The following is a 12,799-nucleotide window of genomic DNA, read 5'->3' on the forward strand; positions in this document are numbered from 1 at the left end:
ACCTACAGAATAAAGTGTTCTGCTGTCGATACTGTAGTTTTGGAACATCTTCAACTTCCTAGGCATCATGGCAGGGAGTTGACTGATCATCCAACTGCAGCTGCAATGTTGGCTTCTCTGCCTGAATGTCTGTGGGCAACGGGTCCTACGGATGTGGGGCTCGTTGATGTCACACCTGTCACTTTTGATTTGCGACCGGGCCCTCCTATTTGGAGGTCTCAGTATCCTCATAAGCAGGCGGCAGAAGAGGGACTGGCGGAAACAATTGGGGGTCTTCTGGAGGCTGGTGTGTTAGAATCTTCCACCTCTTCCTGGAACACTCCTATTTTACCAGTTGAGAAAAAAGGGACGGGTAAATACCGCATGGCACATGATCTCCGGGCGATTAATTCTGTTTTATTGACCCCTACGGTGCCAGTCCCTAATCCTCATGTTGCATTAACTAACCTTGATCCCTCTCAGACTTGGTTTTCCTGTGTGGACCTTGCTAACGCTTTCTTTTGTCTCCCATTGGCTGAGGAATGTCGGGACGTGTTTTCTTTCACCTACGGGGGTCAGCAGCTGAGATATACACGTTTGCCTCAGGGTTTTGCTCTCTCCCCAGGGCTTTTTAATCAGGTTTTGAAACAGCAGTTAGCAGACTGCTCGTTACCAGACGGTGTGACTCTGATTCAGTATGTGGATGACCTCATGCTTGCAGCACAGTCGTTGGAGTCCTGCATTGAGGCCACGCGACGTTTGCTGTCACACCTTGCTGACAGAGGTTTTAAAGTGAGCAGGTCTAAATTGCAAATTGCACGGAAGCAGGTTTCTTTCTTGGGGCGGTCTATCACTGCGACTGGCACTCAGATGTCTGCCAGTCACAAATCTGCTATTCTTGATCACTCTAAACCACACACGGTGAAAGACATGCTGTCCTTTCTTGGTTTGACTGGATATAGTAGGAACTATGTTCCTAACTATACTGGTTTGACGGACCCTTTACGGGCATTAGTCAGGGAGCATGGGACTCGTAAGCTCAACCAGGTTTTGACTTGGACTGTGGAGGCGGAAGATGCTTTTATCTCTTTGAAACAGCAATTGGCTGCTGCTGCCCAGTTGGCTGTCCCAGATTATGCTTCGCCCTTTTATTTGGATGTTTCTGTTACAGAACTGACGGTTAATGCAGTTCTGTTTCAGAAAAAAGGGGGAGACAGGAGAATCCTCCAATATGTCAGCGCAATGTTGGATCCGATGGAAAAAAGACATCCGACATGTACAAGACATGCAGCAGGTGTGGGAAAAATGATTCAAAAGACAGCACACATTGTGATGGGTCATCCATTACAGGTTATGACATCACACAGCGTGGTGGCATATGTGAATTCACAACATTTCACATTAACTACATTGAGACAACAAAAACTGAGCAAAATTCTGGAATCACCTAATATAACTTTTGTGCATATCGGAGCGAATATGGCTGACAGGATGCAAGATGGACAGCCACACAACTGTGATGAATTAGTACTGAAGGAAGAAAAGATAAGACCGGACCTACAAGCTTCTCCTCTAGAAGGTCAAGATGTGAAAAACTTTTATACAGACGGTTGCTGTTTTAAACATGACACAGACGGTTTGAGAGCAGCATATGCGATAGTGGAAGACTTGGGCAGTGAGTTTCGTGTTTTGAAGGCAGAAAAGCTGCAGGGTGCCCAATCGGCACAGAGGGCAGAAGTAAAAGCAATGGTCGAAGCACTGAAACTGGCTGAGGGAATGAGGGTGAATCTTTACAGTGATTCAGCTTATGTGGCTAGCGCTGTACATGTGGAACTTCCTCAGTGGCTCAGAGCAGGATTTTTGACTGCAACACAGAAGCCCATAAAACATGAAACTGAAATGAAAGAATTGGCGGAGGCATTACTGTTGCCTCAGTCTGTGGCTGTGATTAAATGCAAGGGACATGATCAGAGCAAGACCAGAGTTGCAGTAGGAAACGCAGCCGCGGACGAGGCCGCTAAGAGGGCAGCGGGATACCTGACATCTCTTGTGATGGTGAGTACTGAACTTGAACAGGTCGAACAAAATCACTTTGAAAAAATTATTTCTCATCAGAAAACCGTGTCACCTGAGGAACGATCAGTCTGGAGAGCAAGAGGTGCCGTCTGCAATGAAGGACTCTGGCGGGGACCAAATGGTAAAGTAATTCTTCCTCCAAATATGAGACTCCAGGTTTTCCAGGAAGCTCACGGACTCGGACATGTGGGTATTGCACAGATGCTAAAAAATCTAGAGCACTGGTGGCATCCATTTTTGAGAGACATGGTCAAGGAATATGTGAAAACATGTGAAATTTGTGGACAACACAACGCAAAACCAACTATTAGGCCACCAGTGGGACATTTCCCTTGTACTACACAACCGGGTAAGGAAATAATTATTGATTTCACAGACATGATAACACCCGTCAGAGGATACAGGTATGTATTAATGTGCGTGGATGCATACTCGGGCTGGCCAGAGGCGTGGCCAGCAAAAAAGGAGGACAGCAAAACTGTCATAAAGTGTCTGATCAATCATTACATTCCGACCCATGGATTTCCAGAGAAGGTGAGATCAGATAACGGCACTCATTTTAGGAACCAAGATCTGCAGAGAGTGGAGCAGCTGCTTGGGTTGAAGCATTCTTTCGGTACAGTATATCATCCTGAGTCACAAGGCAAGGTTGAGAGGTTGAACCAAACTATCAAACAAAAATTGGCCAAAGTATGTGCACATACCAAATTAAATTGGGTAGATGCCTTGCCTATTGCTTTGATGTCTGTTCGAATGTCTATTAATCAAACAACAGGGTTCTCTCCATTCGAGCTCCAGACCGGGCGGATTTTTCCAGGACCTGGGAGTCGCGTACCTGGATGGAAAGGTGAACTTGCACATTTATCTCATAAAGATTTCTTTACTGAGTTACAGAGTCTGGCTGCGGAATTTGCAAAATACCAGACGGCACAGGAGCGTCCAGCTTCAGGACCAGTTCCAGGAATCGACTGGGTGCGCCTGAAGGTCATCAAACGGAAGTGGTCTGAACCTCGCTTCACCGGACCACACCGAGTAGTGGAGAGGACGTCCCATGCTGTTCGTCTACAAGGGAAAGGAGACACCTGGTTTCATTGGAGTCAGTGCACAGCAGCCGAGGAGCCACAGCGTGCGCTCCGAGACGTACAAGACGAGCTTCGACTTCAATCTTCGGACGAGGAGCAACGCCAGGCGCTTCCAGGAGGGAGTGTAGCAGGAATTCCTGCCACAACCACTTCAGGTTCCTGAAATTCAAAGTTCAAAAGGCTCGGACGGGCATAATAATCCTGTTCCGATGTCCTTACATTGAGGAAGAAGGAGATTTTATACTCTCCTTAAAAACTCACTGTTATATTGGCATAATAATCCAATTTTCAGTGAGCAACGGCTGTGAAGGTGGAAACTTGAGGTTTCCAACCGAGGAGGATCAGGCTACAAGAAGATCCACATTAACTCATATTATTGCGAGTTTTCGTTTTTGCGAACTTTAAAAAAACTTTCGTCTTTGCGCGTAATTTTTATCATTTTTTGAAGAAGATTTCATATTTTGTTTTTTACAGACTATCAAAAAAAAAAAAAAAAAAAAAGAAGAAAATATTGTATAATTCTTTATCTCTGCATGTTTTTGATTTGTGGCGAGTATTTTTAAGTTTCCAGAACACTCTTTAGTTAGTGTTATATGCATATCTTAGTCTTATTTTTGCATTTTTTACATTTTGGGGTGTTATGTGTACTGTGTTTTTGAGTTGCATTATGATAATTGAGTTTATGATTTTTTCATAATTGTAGAATGATAAGTGCCTTTCATGTTTAATTTTACCGGTGAAACTTTGCGGTTAAAAGGTGAGTATTAAAATTGTTGAATAACGCAGGATTAGATTTGACAGGTTTGCAGGATGGGGTTCATCTTAAGATACATGAACTGGGAGTGGAAGTTTTTGCTGGGTGTGTTTCTTGAACTCAATTTGCTGGGAATGTGGGTTTGCGGAGGATCCACGAGTGGACTCATTTCCTCACAGACACTTAATCTCCGACCGAGTTTTGTCGAGTGCGGAGTGTCTTGCGGAAATGCGACTGTTCGTGTGGAGCGTTCTTTGAGACCTCCTGTTGATAAGTGCCTCACTAAATATCGTGGGATTGAGTTGAACTATACTCTGGGTACTGTAACTAATTATCAAATTGATCTGTGTGAGGTAATTCGTCGCTGCTGGTCGACCCCTCAATCCTGGCAGAAGACGTCTGTGTATTTGTGTGGTGATCTGACCTTCCAGCGACATTGTATTACTCAGGAAACTGGGATTCGACACTTGTGTCCCACTTGGAAATCGGCCCTCAGATGGGTGGGATCAAGTTGGAGTCCACCGTATGCTCATAAATCTGTCACTGAATATGACAAGGTTACCATAAGAAGAGGGACTGTAAGACATTCTCCAGCGACGGGTAAAAATCCTTTGGTGTTAACCATTTCCTCGATGCACGATGTTTTCTTTAAACAGTATCCGGCAGATTCAGCTGTTTATTTGACTCTAGGTGCTTCAGTGGACGATAAAGATCCACTTGGGGTTATTAAAATTAATATGGTCAGACCTGAGGGGGAGGAAGACAGGGATATGGAAATTCCGGATCAGCATGCGGCTAAGATTGACTACACAGCAGTTTCACCATTGGACATCATTCAAACAGCGACTGGGTATAGGGAAAAAAACTTATGGCTGAATTGGATGGTTCAAACGGCTAAGGAAACTAATATTGGGAACTGCATTGCATGTGCTACAGCTCGACCTCATTTGTTTACTGAGCCTGCCCCATTACACTTGGGAGATAGTTGGGGTTTTAATTGCATGCTGAGGTTAACAACTGAGGCAGATCCCGTAAATTGTGATGCGCTTGCCAAAATATATCCACCTATTAATAACTATACTCAGACGGGAACTTTTCTTCCGGTTAAGGGTAAAGGGTTGTATGTGTGTTTTAATTTTACTCATCTTAAGCCCGATTTCAATCTAGGACAGATTTCTAGTGATTGGTGTAATGTTACTTTGACAGCGGCCGGAATCGGGAGTTGGGCAAGAGCTGGACTTTATTATTTTTGTGGGGGTGATAGATTATATGTGCGTATTCCTCCTAAGACTGTTGGAGTATGTGCCATGACTCGCCTGGCTGTGCCACTTATGGTGGTGGGAGAAAGACTTGATCCTGTAGGACCGGAGCAGGTGCTCACCTTACAGACTCAGAGGCACAAGAGACAGGTGCGTAATACACGTTCTGATACTGCATTTGATTTGACTACTAATTCTCCCACTTATGTAGATGCCATCGGCGTGCCGAGAGGGGTCCCGGATCAATATAAATTGGCGGATCAAATTGCAGCAGGTTTTGAAAATATACCAGTGTTATCAGCTCTTTTTCCTATCACGCCGAATAAAAATGTTGATAGGATAAATTATGTCCATTATAATCTTTTGAGGCTAGCGAATCTAACCAGGGATGCTGTTGGGGGTTTGAAGGAGCAGTTAGCTCCTACTTCTTTAATGACAATTCAAAATCGGATGGCGCTGGACATGCTGTTGGCCGAAAAGGGTGGAGTCTGTTTTATGTTCCAAGAGAGCTGCTGTACTTTCATTCCGAACAATACGGCCCCTGATGGATCTGTCACTCGAGCGTTGGAAGGTTTGAGAATTTTGAGTAACACTATGCATGAACATTCAGGTATTGATGGCGGCTTGGACAGGTGGTTCTCTACTATGTTTGGTAAGTGGAAAGGGATTGTTATGTCATTGTTAGTTTCTGTGGCTACGTTTGTGGCCGTAATAGTCACGTGCGGATGCTGCTGTGTTCCGTGTATACGCTCGCTTATTATTAGGCTTATTGCAGTTTCAATTGAGAAGGGGAGCAGCGGCCCACCACCGCCACCGCCCTATCAGATGCTTTTTAGGGGAGCTGCTGATGGGGGGGTTGTGGAGCTGGGCGGTTCTATTTGACCAGGGGGAATTGGTATTTCATTTAGTATATTACGTAGTTTTAGTTCTTCTATTAGAAGGCATAATCGATTTGTTTGTGAGGTCTGATTCCTATAATTCTCAGACCTCAACAGGGGGAATTGTTAAGGAAATATGGCTATTTTTGATTGTTTAATATAGTTAAGCTAATGCCATGTGTGTTTAAGTAGATCAACATTCCTATTTGGACAAACTGAGGCAAGCTAAACGATCAGAGATAAACATTCTCCTGGCAGGGTTGTAACTTAGAGCAGCAATAAAACACAAAGCTCTTGAAAGGCTTTAAATTAGTAGGCCATAAAGAATATCTTCCCCGGCTCACAGGTCAGAGGTCAGGGGTTTCCCAGGAGCTCAGAGCTGCATCTGGAGTTGATCACAACTTAGGAATTTTGGGAACACTTAAGGTTTAATTTCTGATATACCTTTTAATATTGGTAGTAATAGTGTGTTAGATTAAAGTATATTACCCAAGCTACAAGTACTAATCTAGTAAATCGAATGTATTTGAAAATGTACTAACTATGACAATATCGGAATCAAAAGAGAATGATTTGAATGTTATGTTTTACAGGTTAAAAAGACTTCTATCTCATTATTGTTTGTGATAAAGCAAAGGGTCAAATCTTTGGAGAAGCTGACTGCAGAGGAGCAAGATAGGTTTTGTGAAAATAACTTATAACTTTAATAACTAAAATGACTCTTGATATTTGTCATTAAAACTCAGGGGAAGGTCTAAGTTTTTTTCCAAGGTCGCTCTTGGTTGGTCAAAACAGAGGTACGCCCTATTTGCATATATTAACAAAGAGAAACGCCTTCCCTAGAAAAAGGGAATGCGCAACAATAAAATTCAGACAACTGTCCTGTTATGCTTTTAAGCAACAGCTGTCTCCAAAGGATCCTTTGTTCTTTTTAATTCTTTTGTCTCAGGTAAAGAATGTATTTTTGTACTCTGAAGTTTTCTTGTTAAATTCATACGGTGTTTTCTATTGAATTAAACTCTGTATCTCTGTGACGTCATCGAGCCTCGCCGTCTGTTTTTTCCAGCCGTGACGGCATCCGCTTGCGATCCGGGCTAACAGGAGGAAAAGAGAGCCATGCTTTTTTCAAAATTTAAGCTAACCTAATAAATTTCCTCCTTAATACCATAATGCAATGCAAACTACAATAACTACTTGTAAAGATGTCTTATGGTAGGGTGACCAAACGTCCGTATTTCCCGGGACATGTCCGTATTTCACGTCCTGTCCCGGGCGTCCCGGGTTTTTTTTAGAAAGTGAGGAAATGTCCTGTTTTTTAAATTACCTTCATTGGACCATTATACACTGCTCAAAAAAATAAAGGGAACACTTAAACAGGTGTTTAACACTTAAAGTGTTCCCTTTATTATTTTGAGCAGTATATTTACAGGCACTAGGGCACTGCGCACGGCCCTGCGTGTGACGTAATCCCTGAGCCGAGTCAGTGCGGGCAGCCCTGTTCTTAATCAGAAGATAGATAGCGTGGCTGTCAGTGCGCCAACAACATACGAAAGCGCAAATGTATGTTTACCTACTATTTACAAAAGAGTTTCCCCGCTTTCAGACCCCCCCCCCCCCCCCCCCCCCTCGCTACAACGTGTCCTGGTTTTCCCAACTGAAAATATGGTCACCCTATTTATGGTAGTTTTACTGGGCATTTTGTGGTATTTAACTGTAAAAAATACAGCAAAGGCTAACAGTGTATGATGACCGTTGGGAATCAAATATAATTCTTACTGTATATTATAAGTACAGTACCACTACTGTAATGTGTAAACAGTAAATTACTGCAAATTCAAAACATACAGTAAGTTACTGTAATACTATGTACTATACCCATAATGCAATGCAAATTACAGTAACTACTTGTAAAGATGTCTTATGGTAGTTTTACTGGGCATTTTGTGGTATTTAGCTGTAGAAAATACAGCAAAGGATAACAGTGTAGCTGTAGAAAATACAACAAAGGATAACAGTGTGCAACCATTAAGCTAAAAACAAATTACTAAGTGGATGCCACCGATCGTTCCAATATCCAAACTTTGCATTGATTTTGCGATCTCACTGCTTTTGCCGCTACTCCATATGTGCCGCTACTCCATTCCGCTTCTCTTTCACGGTTACTTGCACAACTTTACTTTGTTTCTTTGCAACAAAATACAGCCCTTATTTATTGGTTGAAGATCTGAGATTTCCCATAATAAAGGAATCTAATGTTGCGATTCATTTCTTACATTTGGAAGTTCATTCCCTTTCACACTGCCAGAAAAGCCGATTTTTGACATTTCTCTAACATTCGGAAAAATATGGTTTACATATTTTAGCATAACTCCGGTTTTACTTGGCCTATTAACACAACTTAAAAACTCGTGTGTAGTTTATCATGTGCACTTTAAGCATAAGTTGAAAGTGAAACTCAGGGAGGCGGAGTCTTGCTGCTATGCCGTCACAAATTAGACATGTTAAAATGACGTATAGCTGGGCGTGCCGTGGTGGCGTAGTGGTTAGCGCGACCCGTATTTGGAGGCCTTGGGTCCTCAACGCGGCCGTCGCGGGTTTGGCTCCCGGACCCGACGACGTTTGCCACATGTCTTCCCCCCTCTCCTTCCCCGTTTCCTGTCAGCCTACTGTCATTTAAGAGACACTAGAGCCCACAAAAACCCCCTGGAGGGGTAAAAGAAAAAAAAAAAAAAAGACGTATAGCGTATGGATACTCAAGGACGAACAATCGATACCTTCCGAGGAAAAAAAAAATAAATATCGTAGAATCAATATAATTACACAGCCCTAACACCCACAGTGTTAATTTTAACACTAACAAATGTTTATATGTGTCCGCTAGCTGGAGTTAAAATAACGTCTGTGAAAGTGTTAAAAGATTGACACACATTTTTTTTGTTAAATTCACACAAGACATTGGTAAATATTCAACAACACCGGGTGTCACATTAACATTGCAATGGTGTTGGTGTTAAATATAATGTTAAAAGTAATACCTACTCCAAAGAGAATTTAGAGATCAATCAGCCTGACAGTCATGTTTTTGGACTGTGGGAGGGAAGCCAGAGTACCTGGAGAGAACCCAAACATGCACAGAGAGAACATGCAAATGCCACACCCAGACCAGGAGTCAAACCTTCTTGCTGCTAGCCAACAGTGCTACCAACTGGCTATTTGCCTATTCAAGACATTCGACTTGAATCAAATTAAGAAGGCGAATCTTTTGTTTTGTGGGTAATTTCACACAAATTGTACAGCTTTCTCAAGACAACAAACAATTTGTATGAGGGAATTAAAAAGAAATCCCCACATTCTGTTTTAGGCTTAACATTAGCACACTCTAAAAAGAAATGAGTTGAATCAACTTAATTGAATTGCTTAATTTGGTAACAAGTAAATTAAGTTTATCCAACTCAATTTAATAATTTTTTTTTAAAAACTCAATTCATTAAGTCTGTTTAAAATGACAAATTTAAAGGGATCCTTGATTAGTTATAAAATTAGACTTTATTTGGGAAATATTTATTTTAGATGTAAAAATAATAGATTAATATATAGCTTTTAATAAAATATTGTCACAGGAATGCTAAATGATGTGTAATGGTCCAACTGCCTGACTCACTTCAGTCAAAACAGTGATGAGTAAAGTTATTAAGCCTTTTTAATTTGAACTGGAGCACATTGAAATCAATCAGAACATAGAAATAACAAGAGGTGATGAAGATGAGGAGGACCAAACAGAGGAAGAGGAGGGTGATTCTCTGAAGTTGGTACATTTTGGGGTCTAGAGGTGTATACCACAATACATACACCACAAAAAATTGTTTTTGAACACTGCATCTATTGAAGGACTATTTGAACCACTAAGAAAATATGTTTTCCACTTTACGCATGAAATCCTAAACATAATTATGAATTTCTTTGTTATTTAGGTTGCTTTAAATTCAATCCCGTAATGGGACAATTTCATTCCTCTATGAGTATAACTCTATAACATAATTAAACTAATTATTCCAGTTCCTTTGTAATCACCTGTCCCTTTATTAAAATAACTAATTGTAAGTATATTTTATTTGATTCTGAATAATAATAGACTGATAAGTAGAATATGGCAACTTGAAGTAAAAGTGCTTTTCATAAATCATGAAAATACACTTTCAATAAACATTAAATCAGACTTTTTAATGTTTCATTCTTTAAACTTTGCATACAATCCAACAAATATTAGTGTGATATTTGCTGTTGTAAAAAAAATCATAATAATGTATCAAGCAACAGGGTTGAACCAACTATAACAGTTGACCACACTGTAACGGAGTTGAACACACTTAAGAAGCTTAAGAAAGGTTCAACCTTCAACCCCGTAACAAAACCACTGTTTTTGTTACGGGGTTGAAGATTTTTGCTATAAGTTTCCTTAAGTCCACATTAGCTGGGGTATGGAGCAACATATGATATGATGAAAAATGAAATTAATATATTTTTTCAAAGACAATTCTTTCCTTTTTCCCAAACAACAATAGATATCATTTACATGCATAACGGTGTTGAAAGGTTGAGCCTGACGATAACAATCTATGGACACAAATAATCAAATATAGGTAAAATACTATACTAACATTTAACTCTCTTTACAGTGTGAGCAGGAAAAGACTTAAGTGATGTCACTTCTGGGGTGCTGAGGAAATTGAACTGAACAATTATTTATAAAAAGGAGGGATTGGTATACTGTTATGGGGTTGAACAAAACCCCGTAAGAGGGACATGATTAAAAAGTACTATTTTATAAATAATTCATGTATTTTTCTCATATATCTTTTATTTAGATTAAAGTATACCAAAAATGTTTATAATGGTAGAAATAACTTCCAGTTACTGGCTATTTTTATTTGTTTTATATTCAATGAAAAATTAACATTGGTCAGTGGGGACATGCTCATTTGGCTGACCTCTATGCTTCAACAACCCATAACATTTTTCAAAACATAATTTTAAAAATATATTTGCATGCTATATTACCAAGACACATGGATATTTCCATTTCTTGATTTTCTCAAAAATTGTGGTTTGTATTATATGAAAATCTTTGAGATAAACCTGTGAGACAAAAATGCACCAAATTCAGAGAACGACCCAGGACAGAGTTGGCCTTAGGAGCTGTTGATTGCTGCTGCTGCCTTCAGCTTCATAAATAAAACACTTACCTCTGGTCGGACTGTGTGATCTGATAAGTACTTCTACTGTATAGCTCTGTGTCCGGTTCTTATGGTCCGAACTCCTTCTGGTGTTGGTAGTGTTTTCACATTCAGTACTCTAGCTCCGTTCTAGCGTTCTAGCTAGTGTTCTAGCTCCATTCGCATTTCCAGTACTAATAGTTCCTTTAGCGCTACTTGTCTTTGACGTTTCTCCCAGCATCTGTAGCGCTGTGTCCAGTTCGGCAACAACTGTGCTGTTTAGGGTCTGGTGTCGGTGGTAACAGTGACACCAGACTTTGTTACCACTGACACCAGACCTCCATGGGTCTGGTTGGATCGGTGATGTCAGTACTGCAGGCAGTATAGTATAGTATAGTGTAGCTCCTGTTAGCATCTCAAAAAATTTTCAGCTGTTCGAGCCTTCCTTAGTTCTGCTGGTATAAATGACTGAAAGTGTTCTGGAGAAATGTCCAGGCTCCAGATTGTGTTCCACTTGGCTCTTGCACTGCGCTCTCCTTTCTTTCATGTGGGAAATTATCCAAATTCGCATAAATTTTTATTTTTATTTTAAATCACAGCCAACAGTGACACAGTGTGGCATTATCTAAAATTATACCAATCAAACGCAATATGATAAACAACTACTAGGGTAAAGTTAGCCTTCCTGCATAGAAAAAATGGCGACCTCCATGGGTGAAAAATATAACAAAAGATGTATATTTTTGAAGTAATTATGAGTTTTGACGTATCACATACAGCATTTTTTTTAGGTAATAAGAAAATGGCAACATATTTAGGCCAACATGTTCAATTCATTTAGTTTACCTCAAATAAAAAAGGAAATAAATAAATGATCTCTTTATTTTACCAGGGTTTTTTTTTTTTTTGGCTCAGGTAGCCCTTATTTGAGAGTAGTTAGACAAGAAAGTGGGGAATGAAAGAGAGGAAAAAGGTCATCATGCCGGGAATCCAACCTGCGTCAGCCGCATCTAAGGTCTAAGGCCTCCTTATGTCTGTTATGTTGTGCTCTATCCCTGCACCACCGCAGCACCTGGTTGGTACAGGATCTGTCCCTGATGAAACTTGAGTCATGACATCAGATGTAGGATATGAATGCGGCCGACGCAGATTGGATTCTTAATTAATTGAGTTGGTCAGGCATGGGATACGAAACTGGCATTGAACTCAATTGTTTCAAGTAAAGTCAAAGTAAAAAGATCCTTTAAGTTAATTTAAGTTCGTTTAGATTTGTAAATTTTAGGTTAACTGAACACAAAAATCAAGTTGTCATCAAAAAACCAAATTAACTAATTTAGATTAATGTAAAAAAGTCCATTAGATGAACTACTGCCAAAAACACTTTTTAGAGTACAGTTTGCAATGTTGGCTTTTTAAATACACACAAAGTAGAATGCACTCTGCAGCCGTTACACAAAGGCATGGCTTAAGCAACAATTAACAAACCAATTAACACTCGAATTTAAAATCCAAATATGTCAGAAGCTACACTGACAGTGTGGTGTTAAAACAACACAAA

At 40.4% G+C, this 12,799-nt stretch overlaps 1 protein-coding gene across 2 annotated transcripts in view; it reads right to left on the reverse strand.

Annotated features, from left to right (window-relative positions):
- Positions 1-12,799, reverse strand: part of LOC102224032 (voltage-dependent T-type calcium channel subunit alpha-1H-like) — a 187,920-nt gene that overhangs the window by 112,865 nt on the left and 62,256 nt on the right. The window lies entirely within an intron of this gene.

Source organism: Xiphophorus maculatus, chromosome 5 (genome assembly GCF_002775205.1).
Source record: "Xiphophorus maculatus strain JP 163 A chromosome 5, X_maculatus-5.0-male, whole genome shotgun sequence".
Classification (NCBI taxonomy): domain Eukaryota; kingdom Metazoa; phylum Chordata; class Actinopteri; order Cyprinodontiformes; family Poeciliidae; genus Xiphophorus; species Xiphophorus maculatus.